Raw genomic sequence first — 9,642 nt, 5'->3', positions numbered from 1 at the left:
CAGGAGATGAGCTTGTTCTTACCGAACTCTTTTCCTCTCCTGTTGGTGCCAGTTTCGGAGAGAAACAAACGAACACAAGAGACGGGGAAACTCGCAAAGGAACTTGAAAGAAGCTCAAGGCTTTCGTCTGAGGCAACCATCTTCTTCAACCTAAGCTCCTCGAGACCCACTCGGGCCATAGCTAATGCATCAATCCAAGGGTGAACGAAGCCTCCCCATTCGTAAGGAACCAGGTTGAAGTCAGCGAAGTGAGGCTTTCCTTACACAGTCAACGATCTCGTCGGGGAACTCAAGAACGGAGAGCTTTGCGGCCTTGTCAAGCAAGGGTGAAAGCTTCAAGTTTCAGAGATGCTTTGTTGATGAACCACTGTGGTCTTTGTTATAACTTTCGGGGAGCTTGGTGACGTTGCCGGTGGAAGATCGTCAGCGTAGGGATGAAAAGGAGGAAGCTTTCCTCGCCGTGATCTAGTCTCGAACTTGGAGCACGTTCGAGAGTCTCCACAGTTGGCGCCGACAATTGACAAGGTGATTACAGGATCGGTTTCCTTTGATCCAGATCGCGCTAGGTTGCTATCGGTTGCAGTTGAATGGAGCTCGACGGATCTGAGGATTCAACGACGACCTCGTCCTTTTACAAGCTCGCCGGAGATTAGAAATTGTCTGGATCTCGTCAGCTCACGGATCGACCTGCGACCGCCTTTGTTTCCTTTGCCGGAGAGCTCTATCTGGACGGTACGGCTACTGCAGGAGAAACAGCTCTGGCCGATCTCTCCTTCCGTCACACGCTAGGTTGTCGTCGGGATTCTGATGGAACTCCCACCATCTCCGTTTTGACCGGCAACTCTAAATCCAATAATAATAATTTTTTTTTTTAAATCGTTCAAATCCTTCTCCTTGATTAAGCATATATATATCATGCTATAGTCAATGAAATCGAATTTAATAATGAGATATGGTTTTGTAAACTTATCTCTTGAACTGAGTTTGATGGGCACAGATCTAGGATTTTCCCAAATTTGAAATGCTTTCAAGATAGTTCTCTCTAGCCCCCTCCTTCTAGCGCCAACTGTTTGATCCAAAAACGGTGTTTATGTTGGTGGTGTTTGTTGGAATCAATCAAATAAAGAATCTAAAAATAAAAGATTAGATTCTTGAGGTTTAGGAGAAATCTTGAAAGAACCAAATGAGAAATGAACATCAAAAAGAGTTTATTGATCATAGATTGTATTACAAGAATGATTTCTAGTGTAAAGTAAATCTAAAATGATATAAACTCTTTGTAAGATGTGTTCTAGGTCTAAAATGGAAGAAGAGAAGATCCTTTCTCATAAGGAGGTAGCTCCTTATTTACTAGTGGGCCTTGAGGAGGATGTAAATCCATTCCCAACAGATCTCCTCCGACCTTCTCCAAGATCGAACAAGAACGCCTCTCTCTTGTTCTCTGGGTACATTTGCTTTTCCAAGGAGGGTGTGAGATTGTGTTAGTCAAACTCAGATCAAATGTCGGTATCGACGAGGTCCCTCACCGCGTCTCCTTCTAAGAGGACGCCGATTGTTGCTGGACAGAATAAATCCAAATTCGTTTCACTTGCCAACGGTGAAGTCTGTGGTGCGAGCAGGAATCTGATCCTCTCTGAGGCTGTTATTGATTGATCTAAAGGCCAAGACTTGGGTCTTGTAACGAGGAAAGTGATTCTGAAAGTCAAACCACCGTCTTCTTCATTTGTTGTACAAACCCATAAAAAAATTTTTGGATGATGCTCTAACTACAGAGACATTGAGGATCAGATTGTTCTCCAAATCGATTTTGATGGGATCCGCCGATGAAGGTTTTCAATCTCGGGCTGATAGCATCTCCGAATCCTTATCATTCTCTCAAGATCTTCTTCTTATGAGCTGCCGTTACGGCAAACACAATCAAGTTCGGTATGGTCTTTCTCCGGCACAGAAATGTATAAGCGGGAGTGGAAGGAAGGGAAGAAATGCTTTGTGGAGGCTGCGGTGGAGGTGGTGGTGCATTTTGAAATGGAGGTTTGTGGTGGTTATGGATATGAAGGTGACGGATATGGAGGTGAATACAGTGGTGGCAGAGGTAGTTATTCAAAAGAAGGAGGTGCTGGTGGATAGGGTGGAGGTATAAGAGGTGAGAGTGAAGGATACAGAGGTTGAGGTGGCGGTGGATACTGGATTGGAGGTTGTGGATACGAAAGTTGATACGAAGGTTGTGGATATGGAGGATGATACTTAGATGGAGGTTAGGATGTTATGGATACAGTGGATAAAAAATAAAAAAAGGAGAAAATAAATAAAAATAAAAACTAGGAAAAAAAAAAGTCTCCTCCTTTTCTAATTTGCATTGTAAAAGAGAGAAAAATGTTCTTTTTTTTGTAACTCACTCTCGGTTTATTGGTTACTCAATTTGTATCTTCATATTAGAAGACAACTAAAAAGAGGAAAAATAACGTGTAGTCTTTTTTTTAGTCTACGAGAGTTCAACTCCAATATGGATCACAATGAAAAGAGTTTTTCATAAACTGTTGTTTTTATTGGATGGTTTGGGCTTTATCACTAATGCAGTAGGAAAGCCAAAAAAATTGCATCCTAACACGGTACCATGCACTAGTTTAGAGGAATTGAAGGTGTTTGTGATAGATGATATGACAAACGACTTGCCAAAGTCTCATCATTTCAAGTCAAAACTTGGAGTAATGGCAGAAATTTCATTTATCTGTGGATATTAGACAAGTGTAACAAATGAGGGCATTTAAGCAATGCACGCCGAAAGCAAAAGTAAAATTGCTCAAAAGGGGCGTAGAGAAAACTGGTGAAAAGGTAGTGGAGGTGCTCGAACAACTAGATGAAAATTCTGAGATTATGAGTAATTCAGATAGAGAAAGTTTACCAACGAAAAAAAAAAGAAAGTTTACCAACAAAAACTGTCGAAATATAGGGAAAGATTTTAGTTAGATTGAGTTCTTATAACTAAAATGAAACCCTAAATCTAGTAAAATTTCTTCCATCAACAAACAAACAAACTCATCTATCTACTTGACTGTTTATTTATTGCTTTATATATTTTGATCTAGCTTGATCTGAAACTTAAATCTATTGTGTTAGATATCGAGTCTCTGTGAATACGATCCTTAATTACTACAATCGATCTTTTATTCGAAAGAGTTGTTCTTGGGGTAATTTGACCACATCAATGGTGGTGTTAAGCCCTTTTGACAGGAAGTCCTTGCTGAAAAAGGATTGCACTGCAGTCATGAAATCTTTCCCAATAACACTCCAAGAAGTCCTGAGGAATTTTATAGTAAAACTATCTGGATCCGGTGATTTTTTACTTGACATTCAAAAAAGTACTTCTCTGATTTCCTCCTAAGATACTGGTTTTATAAGCGTTGTGCAATCCTCATCAGTACATCAAAATGGAATCTCCTCAATTGTTCTACTCTGCTAATCTGGTGGCTCATATGTAAGAAACTCATGGAATAATCTCTTTTCCTAATTTTTGATCTCCTCTTGAGACGTTACCAGCGTGCAAGATGGACATTTATTTTCGCAGATTGGATTTCTGGTTTCCCTTAACTTTGCAGAATTGTGACAGACATTATTCTCTTCATTAATATCTGAAATCTCCACCACTATGAGCTGCCATCAACTCAGCTCTTATATTTTAAGTAAATCTCCTATACTATATTTGTGAATGATTTTGCCACATGTCTTATCTAAAATCATTTTTACAAAAAAAAATGATGACATGACTAACAAGATTGTTGACATGGCTTATAGTTAATATGACATGGACAATCACATTTATTACTGACATATATTTTTTGTACACATTATAGAATATATCAATAACTAATACATTACATTCAATGTTGATTTATATTTTTGTTAAACTTCTTAAGATATGGTAATAATTCATAAATCATCACTAAAATAAATATATTGAAATATGCATTATAAATTTTGAAATACATTATTTAATTGTATTATATAATTATACAATTTTTATTACTAATATTTTCAAAATTTTCTACATCTTTTTTAAAAAATTAATAAATTGTTAATCATAATTTCATTAGTTTCTTTTAGATATCTACAAATTTTATAAATATTTTTTAGTTATAATTTTTAATAAATATACAATTTTTATATGATTTTTAGTAATTTTATACAAGTTGATTTAATACATTTAACCAAAATAAATAAATAAAATTTTAATCTAAGATTCGAATTTTAAATATATTACATATATATTATTAAATGTAATTTAAAATAAACAAAATTACTTTTTTCTTAATTTTATGCTTAAATAATCAACTTTATATTAAATATTAGTCAAAAATAATAAAATATAATATTAATAAATTTTATTTTAAATATAATTTTACTTTTAAAAAATTTATCACTGCACATGGTGCAGGAAAAAACGTACTTCAACAACATATGATCTCAAAGTTGTAACAAATATCTATATTATTTATTCAATGATGTTTCTTTTTGGTTATTTATCTAATTTGAAATTAGTAAACAAAAGTAGAATAAAATAAATGTCATGATAATAGTAATAAGATAATACATATAATTTATTGAAATAATATATGGAGTTGACCTTTATGAAAACTAACATAACACCCCATATACATATTGTTCATAAAATATTATAGCGATATTTGTAGGCCACTTCCCCTGTTATTGCCAATAATTTAATCTCTTGATCTGCAAATCTTGTTATGCATTTTTTTTTGTCATCTCGTTTAATTAATATGACCAAACGGTCAACAAAGTACAGAAGTTAAAAACAAAGAGACCTAACAAGACAAAGCCTAAACAAAAATATAAAAGAGAGGACACATCATAAAGCTCAACCATAAAAGTCCAAATGATGAAGGATGCATCTCCACATGACAGCATATAGCCATGTGCTTTGTTGTAAGCAAAAGAGAACCAGGTTGCTCAGAAGCAGAGACGCCACGCCGTCGACTTCACTGGCTCGGAGATTACCATCGGATGTCTAATCGAGCACTATACCGGAACAGGAAGCTCGAAATTAGAACAAACGTCAACGGCAACAGATTTTTAAACGCTTAAGGGAGAAAAAACTAAAAAAACAAAAATATTAAAACCAGAAACACCAGATCTGAACATTAACAAACATCGGAGATGAGTAATGAAAGTCATAAGAGGAGCCGGCCATGAACGGTATTGTGGAAGCCATCGCATGCCGGAGACAGAGTCAGCCATGCAACGCTAAAAGAGCCATTGCCTGCCAGAAGAGAAGTCGGCCAAGTCGTCGCTGAAGAAGCCGCCGCTTGCCAGAGTCGAAGCCCGATCACCGGGAGTCAGAGCCGGAGAGGAAACCGGCGAAACCATGAACCTCCTCTCTCAACATCACCTCTGTGAAAGATTTTTAGAGTGAGAACGGAGGGAGGAGGGAGGTTTGATCCTTCTTGTTAGGCTTTATCCTCTATTTATTTCAAGATCATAAAAATAAAATAAAAATGTAAATATATGAATTTTTTTTTTACGTCAAAAGGCCATTCTATCACTCAAACTTGAGGTGGTCTGGGTAACAAGACCGGAATAGAACAACCAATAAAAAGTAACTCCCAATGGAATGATTTAGCAGTCTTAGCTAAAAAGTCTGAAATCTGATTGCGCGCTCGTGGAACATGAATGATGTTGAAATCCGGAAAGCATATTTGTAGCGTCTATATCCTTTCCAACTCCGTCGCAAAGCTTGGCCAGACATGAGGTTCCTTTATCATTGCAATCATCTTCTTACAGTCTGTCCCAAAACTCTGGCATGTTGAATGTTGAAGCATGTTCTCCATTGCCCAGTGCAGTGCTTCTACTTCCGAATGCAAGGCTGATTCACGCCACGTGAAGTTCTTTGTTCCCATAAGTTGAATGTTCCCACCACTGACCATCCAGACCCATCCCCATCCACTAAAGTGAGCACAGGCTGTCCAAGATCCATCTAACAAGCAAATATTAGCCAAGCTTATGACTTGGGGTTCCTCAGTATTGTTGTCTTGTACCACTTCGTTCGCATCAAACCATGCTTGACATTCACTTTCTGCATGTCGAACTAGCTCCAAAGGATCTCTGTTTATCCCCCTGAAAAGTTTGTCATTCCTAACCTTCCAAATATACCAGATTATCTAGGGATAAGGATCACTGTCTTGTTCTGGCTCAATAATGCTTTTTTTTTTCCTTCCAGAATAGGTAATCCACATTTGTGTAGACGCTTGGTGCTAGGAATATATTTGGGCTTGTTGTAGTTGATGATAAGGACCAAACTTGTAGAGCTGGCGGGCATTCGAATATGGCATAGGTTACAAATTCTTCTAGTTCTCCACATCTTGGACAGTAGTTATCACACCTGATATTGCATCTTGCTAAGTTCCTCGTTACTGCCACATCACCAGTTAACAATTGCCATATAAGATGACATATCTTCTTAGGTGCCTTCAACTTCCAAGCAAAGGCTTGAAGCTTAGTGATACTTGGCTCCAAGACTTCCTTCTCCTCCTCTGTCTTTAATAAGTTCTGAACCACCCAATATCCAGATTTCACCGTGTATTTGCCATTCCTTGTATAGTTCCAGTAGAATGTATCACGACGATGAGTTGAGCTTATGGCCAAACTCCTTATAAGTGGTATGTCATCCAGATTGACATAGTTCTCCAATAGACTAACAACTCAATCCTGCGATACCTGATTAATGAGATCGCTTACTCTCATATTGGGATGCATAACTGGCGCCACAGGAATAGCTGGTCTCGCAGGAGTCGTTGGAATCCACGGATCCTCCCACCCCTTGACTTCATAACCTGAATGTATCTTCTATCTGATTCCCAGTAACAAAAACTTCCTTGCAGCAGAAATGCTAGTCCACACATACGATGGGCTGCTAGCAGGGTTTACTCTAAGTGGTGAACTCAGTCTTTAGTATCTTCCCCTCAATACCCGGGCAACCAAAGAGTCAGAGAATTGAACAAGTCTCCATAGTTGTTTCGCCAATAGTGCCAGATTGAACTCATGGGTCAAACGAAAACTAATCTCACTCTCCTCTCTTGGTAGACAGACTTTTTCTCATTTCGCCCAATGTATTCCTCTTTTTGGTGGATTTGAACTCCACCAGAATTGAGCAATTGCCTTTGCTAGGTTTTCACATATCTCTAACGAGAGCAGGAAAGTAGACATAACGTAATTCGGAAGAGCCAACAGAATGGATTTAATCAACACCTCATTCCCTCCTTTTGATAGCCATCTACATGTCCATCCATTCACTTTATGCATTAACTTATCCTTGAGAAATGCAAAAAGTTTGCACTTGGAGCCACTTATGTCTTTCAGGATACCAAGGTAAGTCGTCATTCCTCCTTCATTTTGTATTCCAAGTGCATCTTTAATCTCTTGTCTACTAGTTGCATTACTCTACTTACCAAAGAGTAAGGACGATTTACCAAAGTTGATACATTGACCTGATGCTTTACCATACTTTCTGACTACTTTCATTACTTCTTCACATTCACGGGGCTCCACCTTACAGAAGAAAAGGATATCATCAAAGAGAAGCTGGGATACCGAAGGACACGCGCGTGTGACGCGCATCCCCGTTATCCTCCCTTGGCTCTCTGCATGATTGAAAAGGCTAGCAAGCGCTTCTGTTCATAGAATAAAAATGAAAGGAGACAAAGGATCTCCTTAGCGTAGGCCTCTACCAGGAACAATATTTCCTCTTGGCTGTCCATTCATGAGTACCTTATATTTCAGCGACGTAATGCATCACATTATCCAGGTGATCCATGTCTCCGAAAAACCTATCTTGCGCATGACAGCTTCAATAAACGACCATTCCATCCTGTCATATACTTTGCTCATGTCCGTCTTAATAGCCATCCTTTTACTACGTCCACTTGTTTTAGTTCTCAGAGCGTGGAACATTTCTTGAGCAATCATAATGTTGTCTGAAATCTGTCTTCCAGCAACAAAAGCTGACAGAGTTTCTGATATCAAGCCTGGTAACACTTTCTTCAATCTCTGGCATAAGACCTTAGAGATTATCTTGTAGCTGACGTTACACAAGCTAATGGGTCTAAATTGAGCCATTTCATTAGGCTTTGCAGTCTTTGGGATGAGACATATATTCGTATCATTCAGTCCATTCGCCACCATCCCCTCAAAAAGGAATTTATTAACCATATGAGTTAAATCTTCTTTTACAATATCCCAAAATTTCTGACAGAAAAGCGCAGTCATCCCATCTGGGCCTGGGAACTTTTCTGGATACATAGTAAAAAGCGCTAATTTGACCTCCCATTCAGTGACTAGAGCTGTAAGGTTGTCATTCATTGCCCCAGTGATCGTCGTATGAACTTAAGCCAGTGCCTTGATATACCATGGATTTGACCCATTTTCATCCATGGTATATAAGTGTTTTACTATCTATATATTATATATTCTATCCTATTAGGTATGTTTTCAGGTTTAGGAGTATCTTGGAGTAAAGTGATAATTATGGAGCATTTAGGAGCTTAAAAGAGATTTCATCCGAGCTGACCATTAGAGGTCAATATGCAAAAGAAGCAATCGATCGATGCACATCCAGTGTTGTCGATCGATACAGAAGAGAAGCCTCGACGATTGAAGATTATGATCGATCGATGTACATCCTGTGCCATTGATCGATGTCGAGACGCGAAACGCGCGACTTGGTTCCAACCGACTTTAAACCCAAAGCTTCACCAAATTACAAGATTACCCCTGACTAGTTTTTAACCTAATAGTTATATACTTGCCTAAGTGTTAGGAGGCAAGAAGAGTTTTTACCATCATTGTATTCTTACTTTCAGCAAGAGAGAGAGAGAGAGAGATTTGTGATTGGAACTCCATTGATTCATCTATTCTATTCTATGCAGTTCTTATCTATATTTTGTGTCATGAATTGCTTAGCTATGTCTGAGTAGTTTACTTGTTAGATTCAGGGTTCAAATAGGTTAGAGGGATTAGCCCCAACTATAGAATTGCTTAGTTGTGATATTAATTGATTGATTGTTCTTAATTCTTGTTCTAGCCTTGCTAACTAGAATATTGAACCTAGGAATTTGCATGTGTCAAGCATCCTTGATCATCCTGTCCTGAATCTAATATGTCATGCTAGGACTGCTAGAGAGAGCTAACCTCTGATCTAGGAGACTAGTGAGTATTATCAACCTGCGCCTAGGGCTTAACTAGAAGCTATCGATCGATATCTTCATCTGACAATCGATCGATATTGTGAAAGGTGTATCGATCGATATCCCTATAAGATCATCGATCGACAGTTTCTTGTGATCAAAAGATGATAGTTGAGATCCACGATCTAGTTAGTTAACCAGTGAAACATTGCCATCGTTGATCACTGTGATTAAGGAGTTGAGCTCTAATATATCATGCTTGTTAGGCATCTATAGAATTATAATCTCCAACACCTGAATAGAAACTCTGCGTCTAATATCTTCCAATAAAGTTACACCCCCAATCATCCTGTTAATAGGGCAATAGACTTGATCAATTATGATTGCTATTTACTTTTAAACCCATAAAACAACAAACACCTAGAATTAATAACCTGACTAGATTTAA

Source organism: Brassica oleracea, chromosome C9 (assembly GCF_000695525.1).
Source record: "Brassica oleracea var. oleracea cultivar TO1000 chromosome C9, BOL, whole genome shotgun sequence".
NCBI lineage: Eukaryota > Viridiplantae > Streptophyta > Magnoliopsida > Brassicales > Brassicaceae > Brassica > Brassica oleracea.
This window is presented reverse-complemented; position numbering follows the sequence as displayed.